General features: G+C 41.3%; 1 protein-coding gene across 1 annotated transcript in view; it reads left to right on the top strand.

The window, feature by feature from the left end:
• IFT43 (intraflagellar transport 43) overlaps positions 1-16,321 on the top strand; it is a 2,700,032-nt gene that overhangs the window by 1,092,193 nt on the left and 1,591,518 nt on the right. The gene's annotated exons all lie outside the window — the stretch shown is intronic.

The raw sequence follows: 16,321 nt of genomic DNA on the forward strand, positions 1-16,321 counted from the left end.
TTTAATACTCTTTTCAGAGTCAGGCAGACAATCAGCTCTAATCCTGTGAATTTAATTAGTTTCCTTCTGTTCTTTTACCTCTCGGGCAATGTTTGATTGTAGTAGAATAGTTATATCCAACGATTAATGCAAAAAATCTTGTAGTATAATCTCAGGGTTGATTTTTATTCCGAGTTTCTGGAGAGCTGTAGATGTACAGTGTCTACAGAATGGCGGCCATCTTTGTCTCCCAATTTTGTTGCTTCTTAACTTTATTTAGTGTGCACATAAGTTACTTCCTCTTTATATGTTCGTATGTGATACTGCGGTCGTATGTGATACTGCGGTGTCAGTCTGTGTATCCCTTAATGTTATAAGCTCTATTTTACAGACATAAAGATGTTCTGTATCTCCTTTCCATTCTACTAAAGCAATTTTTTGATGACATGTTTTCTTTTCATAACATTTCTACATTTACTTTAACTATGGCAGTCCATGTATTTTCTAATGCACTGAAAAAATGCTAGATAATCCAGTCATGAATTGATATCTCAAATCTTTATTATGATTAGTTGGTGTCTGAGATGCCATTTATTTATAGGTTAGTTCCAAGGATCTTAACCCCTTGGTTTCAAATATAGAATATCATCCAATGATATTCTCAGTATGGCTCATAAACACTATCACCTTCTCAACTATTCTGAATGATTATTTGGTTAAGCATTAAGGGATAGGCAGCTCCTTGTTTGAATGAATTCATTTGGCCTTGCTTCTTTCATTACACTTGTCTGTTGTCAGCCAGTTAAAGTTATAACTGCACTGTGAAATATCGGCTTTATCCACTGTTTAGTTCTTCACTTATCTCATCAGATAATATGTTAAATGTTAAAAGGTGATCACTCATTCCTTCCCTTACTTTGTATTTAGAGTTAGAAGGTGTTAACCATCCATGAATGCGGGATACTATCAAATGCTTTTTTATAGTCAATCCATGCCATACGTAGATTCTTCTCTTTTTTGCAGTTCTCTACTACGACTTTAACAACAAATGACCCTTTGTTCCATATGACTTTCTTTTATTGCCCTTTTGTTCTACTGCCATAATTGAGTTTTCTTATAAATGACTATAAACTCTGTCAGTATCAATTCCCTTGTATAGTTTATACGTTGTCAGAAGGCCAGTTATTGGTCTATAGTTTTTAGGGTAGCCTGCAGGTTCACTCTTAAGTAGGATCATTGTTTTTCCTGTTGTTAGCCAAGTTGGTGTCTGTTCAGGGTGTGCATATAAATAGTTCTTACATATAAATAAATCTTCATGCAAAGATGTTAATACTTTTAACCAAAAGTTATGTACTGCATATGGGTCTGGGGTTTTACAATTAGAGGCTGTTCTTAACTTTGTTTCAGTCTCTCTGGCTGTTACTTCATCCCATATCCTGTACCTTTGAACTTCCTTTTCTTTCTTTTACTTCTTCTATCCATTTAGCATCTTTGTTGCATTCCACAGGATCTTCATAAATACTTCTCCAAAATGTATGCATTTCTTCTTTTTTTGGTGGTCTTTCAATTCATTTTATCTTGTTTCCCAGTTCTCTGTGAAACTTTTGGGTCATTAATAAATGTTTACTTTTCCTTTATGTTTATCTCTGTGTCTTCTAATCTTCCACTTGTGCTGATACCTAGCTGAGTGAGTTCGCCAATGATGCCTAAGTGGGGGATAGTGTCAAATGCCTTGGCTGAGTCTAGGTAGGCTGTATGCATGGACTTCTCATTGTCCAGGGCCTTGGTGACTGTCTCGAAGAAGTCCACCAGGTTTAACAGGCAGGATCTCCCTTTGACAAATCCAAACTGAGTCGGGTCAAGTGTTTGCAGATTACCTATATCTCTGTTGATAAGGTCCATGATGACTCGCTCCATGGCCTTGCAGATAATGCTAGTCAGGCTAATAGGTCTGTAGTTCCTGGGATCAGTGGAAACACAACCTTTATGCAAGGGAATAACGGTGGCTGTTTTCCATTCAGCTGGAACAAAGCCGGTGCTTAGACTGTGATTGAAAAGAGTACCCAATGGTGTTGCTAATTCTTGTTGGAGCCCATGTACGATGCAGCCTAGGATGCTATCAGGTCCCATAGATGCTGTGTTCCTGGACTTAGAGAGGGCATTAATGACCTGTTCTTTAGAGATACAACATGGGGGACATGTGGCAGGGATGTCGAGCATTATGGGGACAAGGGAGTGAAGTTTTCACAGAACCTGTCAACCAACAGGTTAGCTATGTCCATAGGCTCAGTATAAGAGTTATCATTAACTACCCAGTTTTAAACAAATCTGGGCCTTTTCTTTTAGGTTGCGGATGCAACTAAAGAACGTCTTATGGTTGTCTTTAGTTGAGGAAGCTAATTTGGATTCAAAGTTTGCTTTGGAGGACTTCACAAGAAGTCTTATTCACTTGTTTAAGTTGATGAGGCAGTGTTTCCAGTTTAGGGCTCACTCCCTCTTACTCTTAGATAGCAATTTATTTTTCTTATTGTAAAGTCTGTTAATGGCAGTTGTCCACTCGGCAGGTTTACTCTTTCTTGAGGAGCTTGTTTTGGTCCTATCAGTTATACAGATGTTTCTATAAAGCATTGGTGTAGAACTCGGCATAGCTGCGTATTCCATCAAAGGGGGGGGAGGTGCCGAGAAGCTATTTATACCATCCCATAAGAGGTTATAATCTGCTTTGGAGAAGTTTTTTTTAGTTTACTTGCTGCTAGGAGAAGGAGGAGGCAGGTGTGATAGTTACTTCAAATAACACTGATTTGTTGTCAGATTTCACCAGCCAATACCTCACAGTGGGGGTGCTACAGTGGTCCCCATATTGGTAAGCACCAGATCTAGGATGTTGGCATCACTTATGGGGGTGTCAACTAGCTGGTCTAGGGCATTGGAATTAACAAAGTTGAGGAACCTTTGGGCAAATGAGTTTGAGCACTAGTAATTTGCCCAGTCAATGGATAGGCACCCCAAAACCATGATGTTTGGATGTATCTTGATATACTCAAGTAGATCCAAATAGGAATAGTGGGTGTCGTGATTCATGGAGGGGGTCCTGTAGCTGACAATGACTTGCATAGGTGTCCTACCAACAGTTAATTACACTTGAAGTATCTCCAGGAAATCATGCTGTTTGACCAATCTGGAGGTGTATTTACCTTTAATAAAAACTGATACACTGCCTCCTTTAGTTTTCACACATTCAGTTTGTGGTCTGAATGTGGAAGGAGGTGTAAACCAGTATGGCTAGGTTGCTCTCCACAGCCTTTAATCAGGTCTCTATGACTGCACAAATGTCTGCGGCTTCCAAGGTGAGGCTACTTCCAGTGAGTACAATTTCATGTTAAGACTAACATTTAGCAGCATAACCTTGAGGTTGTTTTTAGATGGAGTTTTTACATCAGGAATTTTGTCTTTGAGACACTGCCTAAAAAGGCACTATGGGGGTGGCAATAGCCTTAGCCAGTAGCAAAAATCCCAGGGGTGGCAGATGAAGACCATCTCTGGCAAAGCATTGAGGTCTGTGGATCATGTCATCCCAGGCTGACAGATACTGGATCACCTTAGAATGACACTAGAAACTAAGCCAATTACTGAAGTAAATCATTTTTTGTTTGCATTGAGGCATCATCCTAGGTGAAGGTAAAATGCTGGTTAAGGCTAGGGACATACCTGCTTGAAACACATAGTTCAAGAGCTAATGCATATCTCTCTTCATATAGTCCAGACAGGTATGTCTCAAGTCATTCACACCAACATGGACTATGATGGAGTCATAACACTACATGTTGTTGAGAGACTTGAGTGCATGTGTGATATGGCATATCTTGGCACCTGACAGCTAACCATGACCTTTTCCTTATCCAGCCTGGTGAGAGGGACATCTGTGTGCCTCACAATGGAATCACCTATGACTAATATGTTTGGTATTGTGGTTTTCCTTAAGGGCTTGACAGGTGAGACACTGATACATGAGCTATTATGTGTATTGTGTTCTGCAGAGGAAGTATTATGGGTAGCGTGCTTGTGTTTGTGTTTGGGAGATCTCTGGTGTTTAGCTATGTTTCTGGTGAGGACCTCCGTATATGTAGGGTGTGTGTGATGTGGGTTTGGGTGGAGTAGGAGGTAAAATGTGCATGCTGACAACCCACTCATTGTATGTACTAACATTTATGTGAGAGAGCATGAATTCAAGGTTCTTAATATAGTTGAATCTTTCACATGTTGAGTTTGTGTGGACTAGGAGTAGAGGGTTGCTTGTGAACATGAGGCAGTTGCTACTCTACCTCAGGATGCCCATGTCGACCAAGCAGGCTGAGAAAACTGTGGGAAATTGTCCATCCATAGTGTTAGGTAAATTGATATGGTCAGGAAAAGAGGTCACACTTAGGAATGGCTAGTGGGTGAAAGGTGTGTTGGTACATTTGAGGCTAGGCTTAGTGTTCTGCCTGATAGTAGAGCAGGGCCACAAGTTAAATGATAAGGGAAAATTTAACAAGCAATATGTTTGGGTCAAATCCACCAGTGGTGACCACCACTATGCGGCAGTGCATGATGGTGCACTACATGCAGACAAGTGCAAACACAGACCTTAAACAAAACAAGAGATAACCCTTTTAACTCAAATTAGCCAATAAAGATGCTCTCTCTGAGCACTACTCCAGTCACCCTCAATAAGATGGGTTCCAGACAGTACTCTTCTCCCACAAGGGTGCAGGAGGTCCTTCACCTACAAGGATGGTTTGAATTGGATGTTCAGAAGTTACAAAACAGATCCAGAAACAGTAAACCTAGAACTGGCTATGCTACAGCTAAACTAGTGCAATATAAAGTAAAATGTGGCAAAAGAAAAACAGTTCAGACAACTCAAGCTGACAATAGAATGCAAAAACAAATTAAACATCCAATATAAGAGCAAAAGCAGGCATTTATAGTTAGTTGGAACCAACGGCTGTCTCAGATCATTCAGTATCTCAGTGAAGAGCTGGTTTTAGTGCTCAGGTGATAGCAAACATTGTAGAGTTAGCAAGTCTGCTTCTAGCCTATGCTATAAAATGCAGAAGTACTAGAAATTCAAAGTGCATAAAATCACATTCACAATAGCAAAAAAAAAAATAAATAAAAACAATTTGAATAAAGCTGCAATTCACCAGTAGTTCCTAGCTTAGAATGGTGTAGGCCATACTCTTCCACCACAAGAGTCTAGACTATAAACCTTCCTAATGTAAAACAACTGGTTTTAGAACCCAGGTGCTTAAGCCAGAATTAAAACACTTCAAAAAAGACAGACACAATAGGCCCTCAACCAGCAATTTCCAGATTTGAAGGTTGTAGGTTATCCTCTCCTGCCACAAGAGTTTAGACCACGAATCCTGCCAATGTAAAGTAACTGGTTTGGAACCCAAGTGTTTAAACCAGAAAAAAAGACAGAGTAACAGGCACAATAGACCTTCACTAGCAATTCCCAGCTCAGAAGGGTGTAGGCCACATTCTACCACCACGAGAGTATAGACCACAACCCTCCCAATGTAAAATAACTGGTTTGGAGACCAAGTGCTGAGATACTTTCAGAATAACAGACACAATGAGCCTTCAACCAGCAACTCTCAGTTTAGAAGAATGTAGGCTATCCTCTCCTGCCACAAGAGTTTAAAACCACAATTTCTCCCAATGTAAAATGATTGGTTTGGAACCCAAGTGCTTAAACCAAAACAAAGACACTTAGAACAATGTGAACAATACTCAGCAATTCCCAGCTCTGAAGGGCAGAGGCCACCCTCTCCTCCCACAAGAGTATAGGCTGCAAACCTTAGAGTAAAATAACTGGCCTGCAGCCCAAGTCCTTAAACCAAACTCAGAGACTTGAGTATCAATTACAATTTAATCAGGCAACTAACAGGCAGTAATAAATGCAGAAGAATTAATGCAATTGAACACTTTAAAAACAAGCAACAAAAGTAAAAATAAAGTAGGAAGAAAAATACATACAGTAAAAACAGCTGAATAAAGTGTTTTTTCAATAGGGCTACTAACAAGCGTCCATAAATGCAGCAGAACAAATGCAATTAAACACTTTTAAGAACAAGCAGCAAACGCAAAATAAAGTAAAAAAGTAGGAAGCAACAGAAATACAGTAAAAGCAGTTGAAAAGTTTTTTTTAAGTAGAAAAGGGGGAAACAGAAGATAATTTCAAGGTAAGAAAATAAGGGTGTGGGCCTTCCCAAGTAATTTCACTGTACTCCACAGAATGAAGTGATGTGACTGAGAGGAATGTACAATATCAAATTTATAGTAGAGGTGGGCAACTCAAAAGCCACCAAGTTTTAAGAAAACAACAACAGTTGGGTGGATGAGAAAAATAAAAAATGGAGGCAGAATCTTAACAGAAAAAGAAAGCATAGTAACAAGCAGATTGGATTACTTTTCAAGTGGAAGCGGTGAAAATTTCAACCAATAAATAAATGCAGCACAGGAATGTAAAATATCACAGAAACAGAGCAAGAGCAAAAATATACTTATATCAGCTTTAGTAATCCAGATGCAAGCAGTGATAAATTCAAACAATAAATAAATGCAGCACAGGAATGTAAAATATCACAGAAACAGAGCAAGATCAAATATATACTTATATCAGCTTTAGTAATCGAGATGCAAGCAGTGATAAATTCAACCAATAAATAAATACAGCACAGGAATGTAAAATATCACTTAAACAGAGCAAGAGCAAAAAAAAAAATCAGGGTATGGTAGAAGAACTAGAGATTATAGCAGAGATAAGGGGAAGGGAAGAGTAAAAGGATTAATTAAGATAGAGAAGGTGATGATCTAAGAGGCAAAAGATTAAACACTTACTGGTTTGAATGTACCCAGGCCAGACAGGCAGGCAGGCATTGGAGAGGCTGAGCAGATAGGGAGAGGCACATGGGATCATATTTTTTTGAAATTGTGATGAGCTGAGTACGAGATGAAAGTAAGAGTTACTAATGGAAACTTGCTCCATTGATAGGAAATATGTCAAAAAAATACAGTTCCTTTTAAGATACAGGAGACAGACTGGTTGACTTTATCCAATAGAAATTTATGTCAGTTGCCACTTGATGAAATATAGATAAAAATAAATAAAATTAAAATGTGACAACACTGCATCCCCTTTTTACATACTCATGTGTTGATCATCTGAATTGTTAACGTGGAAGAAAGCAGTAAAATTGAAGATATACTTCTGGCTGAACATCGATTGTTGTATGGTTAGGAAGGGAATTAACATGCATGTGTTTACACTTGCGAGTAAACAGGTTAGCAGAGGTGGTGGTTGTCATCAGCTGTGACACCTTTTTGTTTTTAACAATCAAGGAAATTAAAATTGCATTTTTATTCTATTCATTTAACTGTATAATCTTACTGGTTAAGTGTCCCTTTTTGGGTATGAACCAAAAGCACTGCCTGGTTAAGCAACCTGCTTGTGATTGCAAATGAAGCTGGAAGGAATCATGCCCTGTATCCTTGCCTCTAAGCAGCAGCTCAACAGCTTACAGCCTTAGTTTCCCAGCAAGTTTTCAGAAACCCTTAGGGTTCTGCACCCAAATGTTCTTCATTTTATTATTGCTGTGTACTGCAACCAATTAGTTAATATGGTTAAGAACAGATTAGAGAGCTATTCAAGCTCTGTATTGTTCACCCTCGGAAATTACAAAGGTCCTTTCAAAGTATACTAGCGCAGAGTAGCAAGGTGAGTACCAGAAAAATATAAAATTTTTTGTAAAATGGGTGGTGATTAAAGTGGTCAGAGAAAGTGGAAAATGTTATCTACTGGGCAATATGGCCTTTACATAAACCCTTTATTGACTCAGTCTAAGACAGTATGCTTGGAAGTTGATTCGGATCAGAAACCAGTTGGGAAAAGGATTAAACTGCTCAGTATCACCAACCATAATAAGTCAAGCATGTACTAATGCATGTCAAAAATCACACAGTACAAAAAAGTTTAGTCTGCTAAGAGTAGAGGTCAAAATGCAGTAGTCCCATACATTAGAAGCGTAAGTGGATTATAAAGGGCATTAGCATAGTCTATAGAAAACCAACTGACTGTAAGCAAGCAAGTCAGGCTCATTTTAACAGCCTGCAACTAGACTACCTGGAATATGTCTAACTAGCAGTAATAATGTCTCCAGCTCTTGCAACTGGCCTTAGACAAAGTATAGTGTATGTGGACACATGCACACACATGTTCAAGACAGCTAACATATGGATGGAGTGCAGCATGGTTTTCTTGACTCCAGTACAGAGAGTGTACTTGTTCTTTTATGGATGTATATAGTTAGTTAGTCTCTGTCCTTTGGCAACCAGGAAAGTCTGACTCAACCAGTGGTCCATGTTCAGAAGTGGCACAGGGAGAAATGCTTTGTAACAGATTCAAAAACATTTTAACTAATGTTGATGAGTAATTCTATACAAGGGGAGAAAACCTCCTCAAAGTATGCAAACACACTTTACAACAGGTGACGAGTATTATATACTGGGGAGAACATCCCACAGCAGATGAATAACAGATTGAGATACATTAAAAATACAGTCAGTATTTAATTGTTTTGTATTAATTTACTTGACGTAGGACATCCACTTCTGCAAAGTGTCTTGTTATCATTAAAGTGAGAGCTTCTTTTGATGTTAGGACATTGTTACCTTGTAAGATGTGGAGGTGTTGGACATATTTAGTGAATCAGTGGTCATGTATCTGTTTTGAGGGTTGTTCATGTACAAGTACAGGTGTCAGATATTTTTTAGATTTGTCTTGACATTGGAACGGTTGCTAGTATGTTCAGTGGATAGGATACAGTGATAGTTCCATGAGTGGGCTACATAGCTAGAATAGACAGAGAGAGAGTTTCCTGTTGACAGATGTGGTTTGTAGATAGTGTGAAACATTTTGTTTTCCGATCAAAATGGTCTAGAAAGGATGTGCATATGTAGTAAGTCTAGTAGAGCCTTGCTTTTTTTCCTGGTTTGTTTATCAATTTATGGACTAGTGATAGCTGGGTGTGAGTGAGGGTAATTTGAGCCAATCAAGCTATTTTAGGGCTAAACAGTTATGAGTTTTGTTTGAAGAGTTAGTGGAAAATTTTGCTATTTTGTTGTAGCACTAGTTTCTTTTATTTTGGATTGAAGCTTAAAGGTTAAGCAGTAATGAGGAGCCATTTATTAAATCTAGAGGTCAGGATTTTCCTGAATGAGTTAGCAAAGTAGTTTTTTGGTTTTATAGTGTCCCTAATATTTGATTTTTTTTCTTGATAACCTGTTGCACATGGCAGTCAACTTTCAGGTTATCATCAATTGTCATGTCTAGTAGTTTAGTATGGGGGATGACTTCTATAGGGGCATTAACAGAGGGTGGGAAATATTTGCTGGTCTTACAACCTGGGACAGTACTGCTACTAGGGGAAGGTGACTCAGACTATTATAAAATAATCGAAAAAGGACACCAAGTTGAACAGACTGAATAAGAGAGAACTCACTGACCATCTTGGGCATAATCAGTACAAAAAGATACCCTGTCTCTGTGAAAAAACTAAAAAAAAAAAATGGAGGAGCAGCCATGAGAGACTGAAGCTCAGACACTCTGAACTCTGGACTCAGGACTCTGGAACAGAGAGGAAGCTGTCCATTCAAAGGCGAGGCACAAAGATCTATCCAATGAATACCTTACCAATGGACAACATGCAGGAACACATCTGTGTGACGCATTCATTCATGAGCTTGTGTGCTGGACCTGCTCAAAGAGTCTGCCATTAAATTGTGCTCCAAGGGAGTGTAAACTACCTGAACAGTCATTTGATACTGGACAGCTAGACCCGAGACCTGAAGAACTAGTCCCTATCTGTTTGTGAAAATTTGGAGGGGACCAGGAGGTAACAGGGAAGGAAAAGCATGAAGATCTAAAAGGAGGGCCCTCATCTCCCTTACGATGATGTTATCTGACCTCTGATGCAGATGTCAGAAACCCTGAACCATGAGAACCAAAGGAGGCTCCATCCCCTGTTTGAGGCATCTGTAAAAATGTATTGAGTCTGGAGTAGAGCTTGGAATAGCAGACCCAGGTTGAGAATGAGTTGATGACTTCAATACTGAAGCTCGAGCTTGAGACAAGGGAGGAAGGGGACTGGAAGCCCAGGGAGGGTGGCAATGTTGTATCTACACTGGCATGAGATATGACTGCAGCTTTCTCATATGGAGCCTTGCCAGAGGCAGCATGGGAATAGTGAAGGCCATGACCCCAAGGACCCTGAGAAAGTCCCTGGCCATGACTGGAACCAGAAGAAGATGAGACTAGTAAAAGGAAATAAAATACAAGGCCTTGGGGTAGGCAGGGATGCCAGCAAATAAGGAAACCATGATCCTGGGAAGGGGTCAGAGCTGAATTTTAAAGTTATGGTGAACCCCAGACTCTAACAGGAAATAAGTAAACTAGAGATCTTGAAGCAGAGCCTGTTGGGAGGAAGCTTCAATGAGCAGATCGTCTGGGTAAGTAAAGATCTTAACTCCTCTCATCCTGCAAAAAACAATTGCAGGAGCAAGGCATTTGGTGAATACCCTTTGGGCCATAGAGCAGCCAATGGGTAAAGCAAAGAACTGAAAATGCAAGAACAGCGAAACATAAACATTTCCTGAAAAGGGGATGGATGGGGATGTGAAGGTAGGCATCCAAAGAGAGGCCAGAAAGGCCTGGGGAAGAGGAGGAGGAGGAAATAAGGTTTGAAGAGACAACATCCAAAATGAGGGAATCTAGAAAAAGGTGTTGAGCTGTGAAAGGTCCAGAATTGGTATCCAAGTGCCCTATTCCTGCGAACCAGAAACATTCTTGAGTGAAAACCCCTCCCTACCTGGACCGGAGGAACAGCATGAATAATGCCCTGGCCTAAAAGAGAATAAAGCACTTCTGGGGAAAACAAAGGAAGCCATTCCCAAGAAGTTTGAGGGATGCCCAAAAAGAAGGAAGAGGTTTCCAAACCATGAAATACCCCTGGCAGATAAGACAGGACCCATGAGTTTGTTGTGATTCTCAACCAGCTTGGAAGGAACAGGGAAAGACAAAGGGATAAAGGGCCAGCATCCATTAGAGATGAGCTGGACTTCACTTCCAGGTGTGCACACTAATCTGGAATCTGTTCAGTGCCGTGCACCGACCATCGCAAACAATTGTCTCAGTACACCTTTTTTTTGTCAATGTCATGACTGTCTGCAAATGGGCATCTGCAATCAACTACTGCCATTGATTTGCTCTGCTACAATGCTTAGTTACCTTTTATCCTTTCTCATCATTTATGCTTCCTGATGCCAGCCTCCTCTGCCCGCTTTCTTGAACACAAACTAATCTGGAACTATGCATTTCTAAGGATGCTTTGACTGATACAGTTATAGGTTCATAGGTTCATACTAGGCTATCTGCCTTGGGGCAATTATAAGCCTAGCCCGATTCTGTATGGCTTACGCCACCCCTTGATTTGAGTATACTGTGCCCTTTTTAAGGTTTAGTTTACTGTGCCTCTGTCTAATAGTGACACGGGAGTAATCCCTGGGACAAACCTACGATCCCCCATCCACTTATCGAGATTCTTCTTGAAGAGATTCAGTGAGGTGCTCTGCCTCACATGAACTGGAATTCTATTCCAGAGCGAAGGAGCCTGTGGGTTATGAACCTGTCCCTCCAGCAAGTTCTATTTATTTCTGTGCTGAGGTTCAAGTCCCTCGAGGCGTGTGGCTCTAAGGATTTTTGATTTACTGAGGTGGAGCATGTCCATTAATTCTGGATTTGACATAGCTTTGTATGTCAGGCATAGATCGATCAGTAAGTAGGCGGTATGCAACTGAGTACAGCTGGAGTTTTTTAACCGAGCAGCATATGGCATCTGTTTGAGACCCTTGATCCTTTTGGTGAGATACTTTTGGGGTCTTTCTAATTGCTGCAGGTGTCGGGGTAAGGTACATCCCAAAAGGGCATTGTATTCTATGATGGGCCTGATGAGGGATGAATAAAGGGCACGATTAACTCTCTTGATCTAGATGTGAAACCCTTCATGATGAGGTGGGCTATGTAGAAGGTCTTTCTAACCACTTTGGCAATGTGGTTTCAAAGGAGAGATTGCTATCAACTTGGGTCCCCAGGTCCCTAATAACTTTCTCTGTACTTAATGGGTTTCCGCCTATGTGGTAATTTGTGGGCATATTGTTTTTGCCAGAGGGTATGACTATACATTTTTTGGCATTTATCTTTAAACCATGGTGCTGGCACCAGTTATCTGTCTCTGTGAGACCTTTTTGAAGAATGTTTGTGTCAGTTGGAGAGTTGATTATGGCGCCCAGTTTGCAGTCGTCTGCGAACTTGGTGAGCCATAGTCCTCCCATGTTTGCCTGTACCTCGGAAAAGTATATACCGAACAAGAGTGGTCCCAGGACAGAACCCTGTGGGACGCCACTTGTGACCGGTTTCGAGTCTGACATGGCTCCAGCAACTCTCACTCTGTGGGTTCTGTCTTTGAGCCAGTTTGCGACCCATCTTGTGACATAGGGGTTTATATTTAAGCTGGATAGCTTATCTATGATGCCTGAGTGGGGTATTGTGTCAAATGCCTTTGCAAGGTCCAGATAGGCTGTGTGGACTACCTTCCCTTCATCTATGGCTTTGGTGACTGTTTCAAAGGGCAGGATCTGCCCTTGACAAAGCCGAACTGGGTAGGATCTAGTGTCTGTAGGTCCCCAATGTCTTTGTTTATGAGCTCCATGATGATCCTGTCCATAGCCTTGCAGACTAAGCTAGTCAGGCTTATGGGGCGATAGTTTCCAGGGTCCGTAGAGGCTTCACCTTTGTGGAGTGGGACCACTGTTGCTGTACGCCATTCTGTGGGCACATATCCTGTAGTGAGGCTGAGATTGTATAGCTGATTTATTTGAGGGATTAGTTCCTCTTGTAGTTCATGTAGAACACAACCTGGGACGCCATCTGGTCCCATGGAAGCAGTGTTTTTTGCTTTGGAGAGGGCAGCCTTCACCTGAGCATCTGAGATGTTTGGGAGGCAGCCCTCTGCCGGGATAGATACTTGCTCTTTTGGGGGGGAGGGGGTGGAGAAGTTTGCACTGAACCTGTCTGCCAGGATATTGGCAATGTCTGTGGGTTCAGTGTATTTTTTGTCGTTTAGAATCAACTCAGAACAAGTCTGGGAGTTGCATCCCAGGTTTCTAACATAACTGAAAAAAGCCTTATGATTGTCTTTGGTGTCCTGTGCAATTTTTCTCTCGAAGCTGGCCTTGGAGGATTTTATGAGGATCGTAATTTTTTGCTAGTACTGATCAGAGATGCCTTCCCTGTTAGGGATTTTGCTCTATCATGTAGTAGCTTCCTCCTTCTGTTGTACAGTTTATTTATGGCAGGGGTACACCAGACTGGACGCCTGCCTTTGGATGATTGGGTCTTGGTTTTTTTGGGATAGCATGATCCATGCATTCCTGGAGATGTCCGTAGAATGCATTTATATAGGATTCTGCAGTTTGGGCCATAGTTTCCACTGGCCCTGGGGCCTTGAAGGATTCCACTTCGGTTTTGAGAAGTGAGAAGTTCACTTTTGAGAAGTTTTTCACTGTGGTTTTCTGGGCTGGGTGTGAGGTCGGGATGTGGACATCCAGTGAAATTAATTTATGGTCTGATCTTACCAATGAGGGATATACTTCTGGTGTGGAACATAGAGTCCCCATGTTGGTAATGATCAGGTCTAGTATGTTGTCCCCTCTTGTGGGAGTGGTGACTAGTTGTTCCATAGCATTTGAGTTTATAATTTCCAGGAATCTTTGGGCTAAGGTGCTGGGGCTTGAGTAGTGCTCCCAGTCAATGTTTGGGTAGTTGAAGTCACCCAATATAATGGTGTTCGGAGAGATCTTCATGTTCTCCAGTGTTTTCAGGAAAGCCGAGTGGGATTCCTGACTTTGAGAGGGTGGTCTGTAGGATGCTATAAACTGAAAAGCAGTCTTGCCCACTGTTAGTTGCACATGGATGGTCTCCGATACTTCGTGCAATGCCACTAATCTGGAGGTGTGGATATCCTTGATAAATATGGAAACTCCCCCCTCCTTTTGTGGTTCGGTCCGGGTTTTGGGGCCGAAAAGCATGATATGAGGTATAGTCTGGTAGTGCTGGGGTGCTCTCTGGAGCCTTGAACCAGGTTTCTGTCACTGCACAGGTATCGATGTTCTCCATACTGAGGAGAGCTTCGAGTGCGTGCATCTTGAGGTTAAGACTTCTGGCGTTTAGCAGCATTACCTTTAGTTTCTTGTTCCTTGTGCTGTCTATGGGGGTGGGTTTGACTTTTGAGCCTTGCCTAAAAAAGACACTATGGGGGTGGCAAGAGCCTTTGCCAATATCCAAAAGCCCAGTGGTGACAGGTGCAAGCCCTCCCTAGCGAAGCAACGTGACTTGTCGAGCATGTCATCCCAGGCTGACAGACACTGGATCCCCTTTGAATGACACCAAAATTTTAGCCAATTGTTAAAATCGATCATTTTGTCTTTGTACTGTGGCATCATTCTAGGTGAGGGTAAGATGCTGCTCAAGGTCAGGGTCATACCAGCCTGGGCTACATGATCAGAGAGCTCCTCTATGTCTCTTTTCATGTAGTCCAGGGAGGTACGTCTCAGGTCATTCACACCAGCATGTACAATGACTGAGTCATATTTGTATTTGCTTTGGAGTGACCTGAGTGCTTGCGTTATGTGTCGGATCCTAGCACCCGACAGGCAGCTCACCGTGACCTTCTCTTTATTCAGCCTGGTGAGCGGGACGTCAGTGTGTCTGACAATAGAGTCACCTATAACAAGAGTATCAGGTGTGTTATTCAGCCTTAAGGGCTGTGGCTGCTTGGCACACTGACTTTGTGGGTTATGTGTTGCGTGTGTTTTGTTTTGAGGTAGCGTTTGCTTGGATGTCTGCTTTGGAGGTCTCTGTTGCTCAGGTAGATTTTTATTTAGAGCCTCCAAGTATGTTTTTGTGTATTTATGTGTTTGGTTTGCTGATGTGGTGGGACTATGTGATACTGGAATTGTGTTGTGTGAGGTTACCTTCTCCTCCTGACTTGTTACACCAGTTTTGAGATGAGAGAGCTCAGCCTCCAGTTTGGCTAAATAGTTGCATCTCTCACATATATTTGAACCTGTTTGGTGGAGGAGAGGGTTGTCCGTGTACACGAGACAGTTGTAACATTGCCTCAAAATTCCCAGATTCACCAGCTGGACTGGAGAGGAAACCATTGACTGACCTTTGGACATGCTAGAGTAATAAGGAAACTGAATTTAAGACGGACCAATAGAGGACAGGGTAATCGTAGAGAGTATAAGAGTAAGTAGTGCTTATGGTTTAATAGTGCTGACTTGTAGGATTACTTAATTGGACCAGTGAAGGGCCTTAGAATGAGAATATGGTGTTTAAATTGAGAGAGAGAGCAGTTCTAAGGGAAAAAGTGAAGAGCAGACTTTGTGGAGCCAGGAATAGTTTAAACCCAATTAGGCGGCGCTGCCCACTGTTGCGCTATGCACAAAACCGCGCAAAAGAGGGTTTTAAGAGAGGAAGATGAAGGAGTTTTGGAATTGACCCAAAATGGCCAATAAAACTACAGTTTCAAGTCAGTAACCACTCCCACAGGGGCAGGCAGGCTGCTCAATGTTTTTCACTGCCACTGATCAACAGAGAGACTTCCCTTTAGCCCAAGCAAAAAATGGCCTCACAGAAACTTACAAACAGTTCAAGAACAGCAAGCCTGTAACTGAACTTTTTTAAATCTCAGAAAAGTGGGAAAAAATCAAGATTTTTTGTTTTTTTTTTTTTCAGAGATAGCAGAGGTTCACAAGTATCAACAAGTTATAACAGTGCAGTAAATGACCCCACACAAGAGTGCCAGGCCAAAGACAGATAAAATGCAAGTTTGAGAAAAAAACGATTTTAAAAATAAGTGCAAACAGGAATTTCAGTAAACAGCTCTAGGTTGTGCTCTAAATACAGTTACTAATGCAGAAATCAAATTTAACAAGCCAGAAAATGCTCAAAATATGCGGCTATGCAGAAAAACTTAGCAAATAAACAGAGGAAAAATACTTAAAATCTCAAAAGTGGCTCCTTTCTTCAAAGTAATAACAATGTATGTGATGATGTCAATTTTCACCTTATCCTCACTTTTGGGTTTGGATCTGACTTGGCTGTTACTAAAACTCATGATCACAAACTTTGCTCTTTGGCATCTCTCCTTTACCCAGAATGCACCTTATGCATTAC

This window comes from Protopterus annectens, chromosome 6.part0, assembly GCF_019279795.1.
Source record: "Protopterus annectens isolate FY-2018-M chromosome 6.part0, PAN1.0, whole genome shotgun sequence".
Lineage (NCBI taxonomy): Eukaryota > Metazoa > Chordata > Ceratodontiformes > Protopteridae > Protopterus > Protopterus annectens.